Genomic DNA, 14,717 nt, shown 5'->3' on the forward strand with positions numbered 1-14,717 from the left:
ATGGTGTGCCTGTCTTCCGTTTCTTCAACAGATCGGTTAAGGGGGCCGCCACTTCTGAAAAGTTGGGAATGAATCTCCTATAATATCCCACGAGTCCGAGGAAAGCCCGTATGTCTTTCTGAGTTGAGGGGAATTGTGTGTTTCGTATTGCTTTCACTTTTTCCTCCTGAGGCGCAATCACCCCATGTCCTAGAATATAGCCCAGGTATTTCACCCTATCAAACCCTGCTTTGGATTTACGGGAATTGATATGTAGCCCAGCCCGGGCGAGGCACCCCAGGATTTGTTTCAGGTCTCTTAGGTGTTGTTCCCACGTGCTGCTGAAAATCACTATGTCATCTAGGTATGCGGCTGCACAGGCCTGATGGTTTTGTAGTACTGTGTTCATGAGCCATTGGAACGTGGCGGGCGCTCCGTGCAGGCCAAAAGGTAACACCGTGAATTCATATAAACCATCTGGGGTGACGAAGGCTGTTTTTTTTCTGTCTCTTTCTCTCAGCGGGACCTGCCAGTAACCCTTCGTTAGGTTAAGGGTACTGATAAAGCGGGCGTTCCCTAACCGCTCTATCAGGTCATCCACTCGGGGTATGGGATATGCGTCAAAAGAGGAAATACTGTTCAATGCACGAAAGTCCATACAAAACCTCGAGGAGCCATCCGGCTTGGGTACTAGGACAATGGGAGAACACCATTCGCTTTTGGACTCCCTTATAACCCCCAGTTTTAACATGTCCAATACCTCTTTCCGGATGGCATCTCGTCTGGCTGCTGGAACTCGATAAGGTCTTTGTTTCACTGTCTTTCCTGGTTCTGTCTCTATGGTGTGTTCTGCGAGATGGGTTTTGCCAGGAAGGTCTGAGAAAGTGGATGCATATTCCCTGCATACGGCTTCCAGTTCCCTCCGTTGAGTACTGTTTAGGTCCGGATTGACCACTAGGTGTTGTAAGGTGGTCGTCTCCTCAGGGATAGGGGAGGCGAAACGTATGGAGGTGGGCGGCGGCCCGATCCATTTCTTTAATAGATTGATATGGTAACACTGAGTTTTCCTCTGTGTTATTTGTAGGCGGTAAGTCGTTTGCCCCAGTGTTTCAACAACAAGAAAAGGACCTGACCACTCGGATTTGGGTTTTCCTATACCAGAGGGTAGTTTACCAAAGCCCAGTCCCCCTGTTGTAAATACCTCCATTTCTTTCCCTTATCGTAGAACGACTTCTGTTTCTTTTGGTTTTTCTCCAGGTTTGAGTATGCCAGGTCCCTAAGCTTCCCTAATTTTGCCCGGAGGTTGCGAGTATAATCGAGAAAGTGAGAGGTTTCCTCTCTTTCTTGTCTCTCCCATGCCTCTTTTGTCATTTCCATATAGCATCTGGAAGGAGGAACAACCCAAGCTGCTCTGGACCTGGCTCCTGAGGACATAGAGGGCCAAAGGCAGGAGTCGGTCCCACTCTCTTCCTTCCACGATTAACATTTTCCTCAGTATGCGTTTTAGGGACCCGTTGTACCTCCCCACTAACCCGTTGGTTTGTGGGTGGTACACGGAGGTCTTCAGGTGTTTAATGTCTAGGTTCCTACACACTTCTTTCATCAACTTTGAGATAAATGGGGAGCCCTGGTCCGTTAGGATCTCCCTAGGGAATCCCACTCGTGAAAACAGCTCGATCAAGCATGTAGCTATCGCGTTGGCGTTAGGGGCTCTCAAGGGAAACGCCTCCGGGTACCTTGTGGAATAGTCCACGACCACCAGGGCATAGATATGTCCTTTCGTTGTCCTAGGAAGGTGTCCTATCAGGTCCATCCCAATCCGGGTGAAGGGGTTCCCTATTATCGGAAGAGGTTGCAATGGTACTTCCGGAGGCTTGTACGTACTCTGTCTTTGACAGGTTTCGCACTATTGACAATATCTTCGCAGATCCTGATACACCCCTGGCCAATAGAAGTGCCGGAGGACCGCCTAGGTTGCCTTCTCAGCCCCCTGATGTCCTGCCGTTAAGTGAGAATGGGCATAGAACAATATCTGTTCCCTAAATTCTCGTGGGACTAACAGTTGGGGTTCGGAGTCCTGTTCCTTGACGCGGTACAGCAATCCGCCCTTAATCAAAAAGTAAGGCGTAAGAGGAGGAGTGTGTTGTGGGGTGACACCAGCCTCCCACGCATGTTTCAGGGTGTTGTCGTTCTCCTGGGAAAACCTGAAATTCTTACCTATCACCCAAGGGTCTGAATTGGCCAGTGCTGCAGCTACAGGCTCCCTTCCTTCTGTCGATATGGGGGTTCTCTTGGTATGGGGTTTCGCTAATGTGTTGAACAACGTAAGGAAGTGGGGGTTGTCTGTTCCAATGATCAATTCTTCAGGCAGATTTTCCACAACCCCCACCCGTATTGACAAAGGGGTTCCTCCCTCTACTCTTATGGTTATGTTGGCCACCGGGTAGGATTTGACGTCCCCATGGACACACCGGATGTGGACCACCGCCCCTGGGAGTAAGTCTCGGGGATGTGTAAAGTCCCTCATTACCACTGACTGTTTGCAACCAGAGTCCAACAAGGCTTTTATGGGGTGGTCATTGACTTTAACGCTTACGTAGAAAGCTGGCCCCATCTCAGCAGTGTACAGGACGGCTCTTGGTGAGTACCCAATGTCCATGGGTTCCTCAGCCGTCTTGTTCTGGGGGCAGGCCCTTGCGATGTGTCCCCATCCTCCACAATCGAAACATTGTGGGCCTTTAGGGGGAAAGGCGTCTGCTGGTTTAGGTCTGTTCCTGGGAGGTTCTAGGGGTCGTCTGCTGGCAGGTCTCACGAATTTACCCGGCAGAGGTCTAAACCCCTTTTCTGGGTCTCCTGTTCCGGTCTTTATTTGGGCTCTAGCGAACGTGGTAGCCATATCCATGGCCTCCTTCGTGCTCAAGTTCGCATGTTGCCGTAGCCAACGTTGAGTGGGGTATGGTAAATCATCTAAGAATTGCTCGAGGTAAATCTTGTCCAAGATGTCCTCTTTGGTACTTTCTTCTGGTTTGAGCCACTTGTCGGCTGCAAACTTCAATCTATAGAACAGTGTTTTGGGGTTTTCCCCCGGCTGTCCTTTATCCTTCCGAAAACGTAGCCGGTACGCCTCCTCGTCCAGCCCAAGGTGATCTAAAATGATTTTCTTGATCTCCCCGTACGGGGCTGTACCGGTCGGGTTGGCGACTTGATACGCCTCTTGGGCCTCTCCTGTCAGCAACGGGGCGAGAAAGAACGGCCATTTGTCCGGGGGCCATCCGCACACTCTTGCCGCCCGTTCAAAGTTGGTTAGGTAGGCGTCAGGGTCGTCCCCTTGTATGAACTTTTGGAGTGCTACTCCGGCTGGCCCATGATGGGAGGTGCGTGGCACGGGTTGAGGCCCCAACGCTTGATCTGCTACCAATTTGTTTATCCCCTCGATCTGTGCGGTCATGGAGTTTGAAAAAACTTCGCGGTCGGCTTGGGCCGACGTGAGCTGTCTTTCGAGAGCCCATCCCAGCTTGTCCTGTGCTTGCACTATGTGCTGTATGAGCGCGTCCATCCTTATCGATGGAGGTTTCCCGGGTTTCGGCGCCACCTGTCACCTGGTCGTCTTCGCGCTGGTTTAAAGATTAAAGGAAGGCAGGTAGTTGAACTAAGCCTTTTTATTTTTTTCATACAGCACTCCTTCCTGATGTGCGGAGGGGCCTGTCTTGTGTTCCCTTGGGTCCCCTGGTCACACCGTTCCACGCTTCTAAATGGTCTATCCACCATTGAAGCTCTATGCGAGATTCTTGGTCTAATGCGATAAGATCGGAGTAGGCTAAACCTTGGCGAAGATGCCTGATTTTTAGGCGTTGAAGGGCCCGGTAATGCAGGGGACCCGGAAAGATGGCTTGAATGGACGCCGAGAGAAGTCCGACAATTCTTGCTAGAGACCTCAGTGAAATGAGAGAAGTCTGGAGGACATGGGAGATTTCTGCCTTGATGGAAGAGACTTTTGACTGAGGAAGATAGAGGGAGGCTGCAACAGAATTTACCCGGAAGCCTAAGAACTCGATGCTCTGAGAAGGAATAAGCATTGATTTTTTGAGATTGAGTAAGAAACCCAGATCCAAGAGCAGGGACTGAGTAACGCCTAGCTGGGAGAGTAGAAGTTGTTTTTGCAAATTCATAAGGAGAATGTCGTCAAGATAAATGATCATTCTGATCCCCTGAGAGCCCCGGAAAGCTACCACCGGTTTTAAGAGTTTGGTGAAACACCACGGAGCCGAGGAAAGGCCGAAAGGTAGAGAGGTAAAGCGATAAATCGTGCCTGACCACTGGAATTGTAGGAAATTTGTGTGGGACGGATGAATAGGGACGGTGAGATAAGCATCCTGTAAGTCCAGACGAACCATCCAATCGTGTGGACGAAGGGTATCTCTTAGGTGTAAGATTGTTTCCATTTTGAAGTGGCGATAAACCACAAACTGATTGAACCATTTCAGATTGATCACTGGACGCAATTTTTTGTTCTTTTTCTGGACAAGAAAGATGGATCTTAGGAAACCTGACGGATCAAACGGGCAATTTGAATGGCCTGTTTTTGAAGAAGGGTCTGAATCTCCGACGAGATGAGAGCGGTCATGTCGTTTGAAAACACTAGCGGTGGAGGAAAAACCGTTTGGATAGGCGGTGAATAAAGCTCTATAAGATAGCCTTGAACGGTGTTTAGAACCCAAGGGTCTGAGGTGATAGTTTGCCATTTTTGGAGAAACAGAGAAAGGCGCCCTCCCACCGGGGGAGGGGAAGAAGAACATACCTTGTTGGTTGGAGTTATTGGTGCGATAGCCTCTCTGGCCGCGTCCCCTGGAACCTCTACCCCGCTGAGGGTAGAACTGCGGCTTGTATTCTTGTGCAGAGTTGTTGAAGGATCCTCTGGAGCCTTGGTTGTTGAAGGAACGGACGGAAGAGCGACCCCTGCCTCTGCCGGCCCGTCCAAAAGCCCGTGGAGAAAACACCTTTTTAATAGATTGTTGGGCTTTGTCCAAAGAAGCAAAGGTGGACACAAATCTGCTAGTCCTTTACGACGTTCATGTGTTATGGCGGCATTGGTATTGCCCGGTAAACAAAAGGCACGTTGGACCCACATGGAGACGTCCTCTGCCGAAAGTTCTGAACCGTCCAAACGGGCAGTTGTAATTGTAATTGTAACTGGGTTTTGTATCGCGCCAACTCACCGACAGGTCTCAAAGCGCTACTGACCAAGTACAGAACCAAGATGGAATGAGGATATATGGGTATCAGGTCTAGCAACCGACTATTGAAGCGGGAATGCGTCTTTGAAGAGTAAGGTCTTCAAGGACTTCCGAAAGTGGAGAAGGTTGGGCTCTCTACGAAGCACCTCTGGTAGCTTATTCCAAATGATAGGAGCCTGCACTGAGAAGGATCTGCCTCCTTTAGTTGTTAACTTAAAGCGTGGTCGAGACAGTAAAAAAGATCCGGACGATCGCAAGGCGCGTTTAGGTTCGTGGAGTTCCAGCCTTTCTTTTATATAAGCTGGCGCCTGTCCGTGGATTGCTTTGTGGCAGATACACATACTTTTAAACTCCACTCTCTGCACCATGGGCAGCCAATGTAGTCGGTGGAGCAGGGGGGAAGCATGGGTCCTCCTCGGCACTCCAAAGATCAGGCGTGCTGCGTCGTTTAGAATGACCTGAAGACGGTTGATGGAGTTCTTTGGAAGGCCGAGATACAGCGCATTTCCATAGTCTATTCTAGACACTATTGTGGCTGAAACAATGGTTTGAAGCATATTCCTCGAGAGCAGGGGGGCGAGTTTACGTAGTTGCCTGATCAGATTGGTACAGCAGCTAACTACAGCGGATACTTGGTTGGCCATTGAGAGTTCCTGATCGATTTTCATCCCAAGACTCTTGACATTGGGGCATGGTTTTGGAGTAGGTCCTAGTTCTTGTGGCCAGAACAAGTCGCTCCAGGGGGAAACAGAAGTTGAAATGACAAGGACTTCCGTTTTATCCGGATTGATTTTCAGCAAATTGGATGACATCCAATTCACTGTAAATCGTAGGATGTCTTGAGCCACTGATTGTGCCGATGATGTGTTATCGATACTCAGCAATAGCTGAGTGTCGTCGGCATAGTTAAAAACTTTACACTTCATGTTTGCCAGTGACTCTATCAGAGGTTGTAAGTAGAGGTTGAATAGGAGCGGCGAGAGCGCTGACCCCTGCGGGACCCCACAAACTAACATGCCCACCTCTGACACCTGGTCTGCCAACTGGATCTTCTGCGTCCTTCTTGTTAAGAAGGCTGTGAGCCATTTAAGAGCCTGCCCTCCCATCCCAAACCCAGCCAATCTGTCCAAGAGCAGTGCATGGCTGACAGTATCAAACGCCGCTGAAAGATCTAATAATATCAGCGCGCTTGGCTTTTTACTGTCAGCCATGCATCTTAGCTCATCCAGTACCGACAGCATTACTAGTTCTGTGCTATGGTGGGCACGAAAACCAGCTTGCCGCTCCTGGAGAAGATGGTGAGATTCCAGAAGGGCTGACAGGGACTTAAGTACGTGCTGTTCCAGTACCTTTGACAGGAATGGCAGCTGGGAGATTGGCCTATAGTTCTTCAGGCTAGTTGGATCAGCTCCAGGCTTTTTTATCAAAGGTCTGACACATGCCTCTTTGAAGGTAGATGGTAAAGATCCAGTGGCTAATGAGATGTTTAAAAGGTCTAGGATCTGGTCTTCTAGAAACGGTATTGCCATCCGAAAGGTGTCAGGCGGACAGGGGTCAGCGGGGGAACCAGATTTGGTAGACGCTACGAGTTTTCTCAGAGTACTAGAGTCAATGTGGGGAAAGCTGGTGAAAGTTGGAGTTAGAGAGCCTGGGAGGGGCAATTGTTCGATGTAAGGGGCTGGGTTATTCTTCTTGATATCAGACAGGATAGTCGCTACCTTTCCCAGGAAGTATCCTTGAAAGGTATCGCAATCGATCGTGATATCTGTCTTTTCCTCTTTCTTACTTAACTCTTTCAGAATTTGGAAAGTCTCTCTCTGGATGTTTGTGGCGTTATTGATACGCGTCTCGTAGTACTCCTTCTTGGCTGATGTAATAAGCTTTTTATATGCTTGGAACGACGTTCGATATGATTCCCTATCGGTATCCTTTTTAGATTTCCTCCAGCATCTTTCGAGGTAGCGAAGCTTTCTCTTTTGTTCGCGTAGACCTTCAGTAAACCAGGGGGCTCCTTTCTCTACACCTTTTATTTTTTGTGCCTTTTCAGGAGCTAACTCATCAATAGATTGCCTAAGGATGGTTGTTATCGTATTGTACTTTGAGTCTAGATCGGTACTATCAGCAGGGAATATAGAGTTCTGTATGTACTTGGGCATGGTTTTGGCTAGGGTCTCAACATTCACCTTTTTCCATTGGCGCACTTTTTTAGTTTTTAACGGTAGTTTGACCTGGCAGACGTCTTGCGATAAGTCATATGAGATAAGATGGTGGTCTGACCAGAGACAGGGTGAGATACTTGTAATGACCGCTTTTAGTGTCGAAGACCATGGCGAAGATGCGTGCCAAAGGACCCACGACGTCGAGCAATTTATCCTGGCAGGTGGACCAGGCCTTGTCCACCCCTTTGCGAGGGTCCTTGCCGAATTTGGAGAAAAGAGTAAGTAAGGGTTGGTCGATGGAAAGGACCAAGGTAACCTTGTCAGGTAAAGAGGGTTTGGGGCACTCCGACTTTAACCTGGATCTGACCGAGACATCTAAAGGAAGGCGTAACCTTGCTGCAATATATTCTCCCACATGAGGGGAGGGCAGCCATTCAGTGGAATTGGGATGGCGAATTAAAGCCGGGTCGAACATGGGTACTCCTTCGGAATCAAACACTGGGTCAAAAGTAAAAGAATCAGACTTGAATTTTTTGGAAGGAGGAGAGGGAGGGTCAGAGATATCAAAAACATCAAAAAGGTCATCTGCGTCATTCATGTCGTCATCCGTGTCCAAAATGGTGGATATAACCAACTTATCTGGTGACTCTGCGTGCTTCAATTTTTGTTTACGTTTGCCCTCGGAACCTAGAGTCCCCTCCTGAGCAGGAGGCCTGGGAGGCACTTTGTCCTCAGTCAAGCACGAGGAAACCCCGCCAGTCAAAAGTGACGCAGAATGAGAAGCATGTAAAACAGAGGAAACCACCTTTCTTTTTCTGCTATCCCCCGCAGATTGGGCCAAAGCTTTGGACAGGAGACTCAACATGGAAGATTCCATACCTTTGGACATACGTCTCATAGACACTTCCACTGCATTTTCCACAGAAGAATTAATAAATTTGTTTAGGTCCTTTTTAAAGGCTTCACCTTCATCATTGAGCTGAATAGGCTCGGGAGAACTGTCAACTTCCATAGTAAAAATGAACCAAATGTACCAGAGAGGCACTGAAGGGTTAACAAAAGGAGAGGAGGGAGGGGCGTGAGGAGCAAAACACTCCTATGGGCGTGGTTAATGGGACAAACCCTCCGGAGCTCCGAGAAACGGTCGTGCAGAGGAGACCAGGAGCGTAGGGAAGAAAGGGCTGAATATACGAAGCAGAGCGAGCAAGGTCGTGAACTGACACTGACTGGAAGTAAACGGTAAGCGCGAGCATGAGAGAGCTCACAGAATCAAGTGCGCAACAGCGCGAACCACTGGAGGCACCCGCCTAGGGGGGGGGGTGAGGAGCCGGGAGCGAGAAACGCGCTACAACAAAAGCGCCGTTAGGGCGCGAGGGCACAGCAATTGAAATAAAATGGCAGAGTAAACCAAATTTTATCACATGCACAATAACCGTAAACGCTATGGGAGCAAAAGATAAGTCACTTATCTGACTGCGAGCAGCTAGAAAAGAGGAAGCTCCGCAGTCAGATGTGACGTTTTATTAGTGGTTCCTTGATGATTGGTTGTTCGGTCTCGTTTTTCCTGAGTTCCCATTGGCCAGCCTTCTCGCTTGGACCCCTTGGAGCTGTAGTGTTTCACTTATCTTGGCTGCTGTATAATAAAAGCAAGATAAGAAAGCATAATAGGAGCCTCCGGTCTTGCCATAAAATTATGCGGCATACTACGGCACATTTTTTGAAACCATTACTTCATTGTTTTTTCATTTTTACACATGGTGATACTGTTGGAGCAAATATTTTTCCTCCTTAGTACCAGTTTAACAACCAAATACAATAAAAAGGCAACCGCAAGATGACCAGTTAATCATCGAAAGGGCTGATAGAGCAGGAAAATTTAGCTAAAAAATCTAATAACGGAGCTGATAATTTCCCTTAGACATTAACGTGAAAACACACGGCAGAGTGACACGTAGGAAAAAGTTTGCTTTTATTAAACTTACAAAAGCATGTGTGCAGAAGTTCTTTTTGTGAAATAATGAAGACACTTTACATTAATTACATCATGTAACTCTGAATTTTACCTCTTCTTTTAGCATATTTTCCTTACTGATATCGTATTATAGGTTGCTGGTAAATGCTATCGTTCACACAGAAAACCATTCATAATTGACCTACGTTTTACTTGCCGAGGAAAGCAGAAAACACACATATTACAGAATGCATTGCTCATGTCATGACCTTTTCTTTTAACATTTTATATTTCTAATGAATGAATTTCCTGCTTAATAATATCTTTTCTTGCAGCCGATCTAATGTTTTAAACAGATTATTGTTCAGTTAAATTACATTTTGCTTTATTAGAAGGTTAGGAAATGTAGTGAAATCATAGAAAACAAAGACGAACTAGAAATGTGCCAGTTAGATTTATTGTTGCAATGTAGAGATACAGCCTGCTACAGCCTGCATGCCTGACTGAAGACTAGTAAGAACCGGTGAGAGAAATGTGCCCTCTGGGGAATACTGAATTCTTATTGGCCGAAGACGAGAAAACAAGGCAACATGTATTCCAACATGAATTATACTGTCTTATGAAAGTGTGTGTTCCTAGTATAGGTTACACTGAGCTCTCTTGACATTCTAATAGACCTAAGTTCTATGCTTTACCTCTTGCTGATGTCTTTTGCCAATGCTTATTTACCCTATGCTGTTAAAAGATTCTACTGATAATTTTTAACCTCTCTTTATGGGAAGTTCTGCATTTATTGACTATTGAGTTTGAGCTTCATGCTCTATTCTCACTCTCGTTTTTCACTTTTTGAATTCTTCATGGGTTCTGACACCATTTTCACCGCATTCTTAGAAAAGGGATTTTTCCTTTAATGATTGTGCTGAATACATTATTTTAATACGATCTGCTCTAATCATATTTTTATTATCAATTCTGAAATCTGATTGAATATTTGACTAGAGAGAGTAGCGCCTTGAAGACATCTCTGGAGGCATCGGGTTTCCTGCTACGGGTGCTCTGGGGCTAATGTGATCCCCAGGACTTCCTCCACTGGAGAGTTGGCACCCAACACTGTTAGCAGGGCAAAGCTGTCGCAGGACACAACCGCTAGGGACTACACATCCCAGGATTGCTCTTCGCCCCTCACCTTTTTTCCATCAGTGCATTATCAAGGCATGCAGAGGTCCCGCAGCGCTGAGAGTCGCGCCTTGTAGACTTCTCTTGAGGCACCGGGTTTCCTGCTATGGGTACTCTGGGGCTGCTGTAAATCCCCAGGACTTCCTCCCTGGGGGAGTTGGGACGCAACACTGTTAACGGGGCAAAGCCGTTACAGGACACGACAGCTGGGGACTACACGTCCCAGGATTCCTCTTCACCTGTTTTCCATCGGCAGCACTATTAAGGCACATAGAGGTCCCACAGAGGTGAGAGTAGCACCTTGAAGACCTTTCTAGAGACACCGGGTTTCCTGCTACGGGTGATCTGGGGCCGCTGTGAACACCCAGGACTTCCTCCCTGGGGGAGTTGGGACACAACACTGTTAGCAGGGCAAAGCCACCGCAGGACGCGACCGCTGGGGACTACATTTCCCAGCACTCCCCTTTGCCCCTCACCTGTTTTCCATTGGCAGCACTATGCACGCGGGCCCTGCCCGGGCCAAGGGCAGGGCCTTCCTTGCCCATCATCACCCAGAAGAGGCTGGGCTGTGGCACCCCCCCCCCCCCCTTGTTTTCCAAACGGAGTAACAGTGGTACAGTATAAGTTTCCTGTTGAAATTTTTTCTCGTAGAGCTGTCCTACGAAGGCCCCTTATGCAGGTATCAAAGTCTACGGCCAAGTGAGCAGTTATTTGATGTCCCCCGAGTTTAGTAGTAAATTAGAATTGTCTTTTGGTTGGGTGACGTACGGTCTGAGGACCAGTTTATAATATGGGTAAAAGGAAGCATACGGCACCTGAAAAGGCCCATAATAGAAATATCTTAATGGAGCTATGGATACACTAAATAAGGAGATAATTACCACAGAGGCAAAATTGGAGGCCACAAGGAAAGTATTCACCACACTTATAGAACACCACCCGGAATCCCCTGTAACTCCAGTTTCTTTTCCATTTAGGGAAATGGCTGATGCCCTGGGCCTCAGTGTAACACCAGTCTGGGGCATTTGTCCCCTAAAGGTGCCCAGGAGTCTGCTATTTCAATCCCCTCTACCCACAATAAGGGCTCCCCTCCCAAAAAGAGGTCCAAGACAAAGCAGAAGGGGCCACAATTTACCGCAGATAAAGATGTCCCTCCACGCAAGGATCTTGATACGAGCCGGGGGCAAACTCCCAATATAGAAGGTCTTTCTTTTTTTACTTTTCTTTTTCATTTCATCAATACAAACAGACAAAAATCCGAAAACAAATGAAATACAATTAGAAATGATAAACTTTAAGGAAAAATACACACATGAAATTGTCTTAATGAATTTACCAATTATCAGGAATCAAAATGCAGACACATATGCTAATATCAAATTACGTTTAGCAGATAAAATTGTAATGATCACATTAATTTAGAGGTAGTACCACACAGTAACTTATACATGAGGCAGCAGTGTGTAATCCAATACAGGTGAGATCTGTCATGACTGTTGTGACCCATTGGTGGAGGCAGGTGGCATGGAAAGCTCCCGAGTCTGAGCTTCAATGTAGGTATTGTATAAGCTCCAGAAGTTCTTTGGGCGGCTCCGAAAGGGGAGTAGTGATGGACCAAGGACTCGTATAAAAGAGACTTGCTCAGAAGCAATCTTCTCAAATAACTTGTAATACATAATAATTGTGTTCGTAAATACTAATAATGCATCATAAAATTCGTACACTTAAGCTTAAGGGAAGCTTGCCTATGTGTCGTACTAACAAGTAACCAGAGAGTGATTAAAAATGGCTGCTAACGCGGGAATTTCTAGTGCGCATGCATCAACTACATCTACGTAGTAATGACGTACCTATGCTTTGGAGGGAAATCTTTGCAGCTGCGCAATGGCTTCCAAAATGGCTGCTTGGAACTCACATGTTAATGCGCATGCTTAAGCCGAAACTAAACCCTGCAAATTTAATAAAATGCTAATGCGAAAGATTTATATAAGTAAAGGGGGTTAGAGTAGAGATAGGTGGTATACAGTGAAATCATTTTATTTTGAATTTACTATGTCTCTTTCTGACTTCTTTATTAGTTCGTATTTTGGGCCTCAAAGGTTGACAGATGTCCATTCCCTCGTGTCCATTGCACATGCGTATTTGCAACCCACTAGGAACCATGACGAAAGAATTGAAACTCATCCAAGGCCACGACCTCTGTTTGTCCTGGGAACAGAATCATCCTCATGTCTGGTGAATGGAAAAGGTATTAAATTGTATATTTTTGATTGATAAAAATGTGAACTCGGGTGGGAAATAAAGCATGGGAAATTAAATTAAGGGGCGGGAACATAGAACAATGAGCTTAAAGAAAAATATTAAATTTAGCATGGTGTGATGATCATCTCCCCTTTCCCTGTCCAATCAGAGTTAGAAGTTTCATGAACTTGAAACATTTAGGGGTGGTACATGCCATTACAAAGGTATAATTGAGGTAGTGTAGTTAGTCAGTTAGCAGAACGCTCAGAGAGACAGCAGAACACAGAGACCACGCCACAGCGAGACGGAGAATGCTGAGAGACCGAGATGCTGTCCGAGAATTAAGAGAATACTGAAGAAGATCAATTTCCAGACTTAGAACTTTTGAGCCAATTAATTAGAAGAACATCGCGGAAGAATCAAGGAGGCACATAATAAAAGAAGATCGCTGAAGAATCGAGGCGGAAGATAGTGTCAGAGAGGGGTGCGACACAGGCGTCGTATCTAGAAGAGGACATCTATGCTGTCCCTGAATCCCTGAACACTAGATCAGAGTATGTATGTATTTGAATTCCCAGATAGCGCACCGGGTCAGTAGACCACCTCAAGGGGAAGTCTAAATCTTCAGGGAGCGTCGCAGGGGTGAGAGGAAATATAGTTTTCGCCCAGTTAATTTTCAATCCTGAAAATTCATAGAAGGTCTTTCATTGAGCATAGAAGATATCATCATTTCATCATTGTAAAGACCTACTCGTCATTATGGAACAGCGTTTGATGTTTGTGTTAAACTCATAATATCCCTGGCCATACCCCTTTATTACCTTATGGTAATCGGTTTTATTTATACCCAGGGTACCCCACTTATAAAATGAAACTTAGTGGTATACCCTGAGGTATTTTTAGTTAGTAACTGGACCCTTGTTAGCCAGAAAAGAGAAGAATATCTAGGAAGAACTCCCTCAGGATAGCCCAACCCAAGCTTGAGTCCATTTGGTTTTAAAAGAGGATCGGGCACGGTGGACGAAGGACCGAACCTATCTTACCCTACCTATAGGGAAATATACTGCTGCAAAAAAGGCACAATGTTTCTTTCATTTATGGATGTGTCTGCAGCCTTCAACTGTGTATTACACTTTAAACTCTGGGCAATTATGGCAGATCTGGGAATAGAGGAGGCAATTATTACCTTTATCAGACAAATGTACAATGAAGCAAATGCTTGTGTACGATATGTGCGAACTAATGAATGCACTGGTCACTTTAAGATTATGAGAGGAGTAAAACAAGAGTGCACACTTGTCCTTTTCTTCTTCTCCCTGTACACAAAGAGAGTAGAAAAAGTATTGAGCTTAAGGTCGCAGGATACACCCTATATTGGCTCACGCCCTGTACCCATTCTCTCCTATGCGGATGATGCAGTGTTAATCTCACGAACAGGCAGAAGGCTTCAAGGGCTGATAAATGACTATATTGCTTTTATGCAAGACCTTGACCTACAAGTCAATGTTTCCATAACCTTTACAATGACATGTGGAGTAAGACCTAGGGGAAGACCAGTGCATACTATTAAAATAGTAGCATGATGGAGACTACTATATTACTGTATCTTGGAATTTTATTTGATGATAAATATACCTGGAAACCTAGGATCACAAATAGGGTGGCCCTGTTAGAACAGGCCCTACAGGGCATACACAGACGGTACAAGGTATCCAGTCAGTAGAAAACGCAGTTAAGAAAAACCTTTTGGTCATACCGCTAAGCTGCTCCTATACCATAATTCATGATGAACTGCGGGCCCCTTATATAACAGATACAATTAATATGGCGCCCCGGCTACTCTGTCATTCTTTATGGAGAAGGGAGGAAGCTGTTTTAACTAAAATGATCCTAAAGAATTGTCTCCAATTGCACGTGGCACTGGAAATTCCATGGCTCGCCTAAATAAGATCATTAAGTGCAGAGCTTGGATGCCCC

This window comes from Triturus cristatus, chromosome 10, assembly GCF_964204655.1.
Source record: "Triturus cristatus chromosome 10, aTriCri1.1, whole genome shotgun sequence".
NCBI classification, from domain to species: Eukaryota; Metazoa; Chordata; class Amphibia; order Caudata; family Salamandridae; genus Triturus; species Triturus cristatus.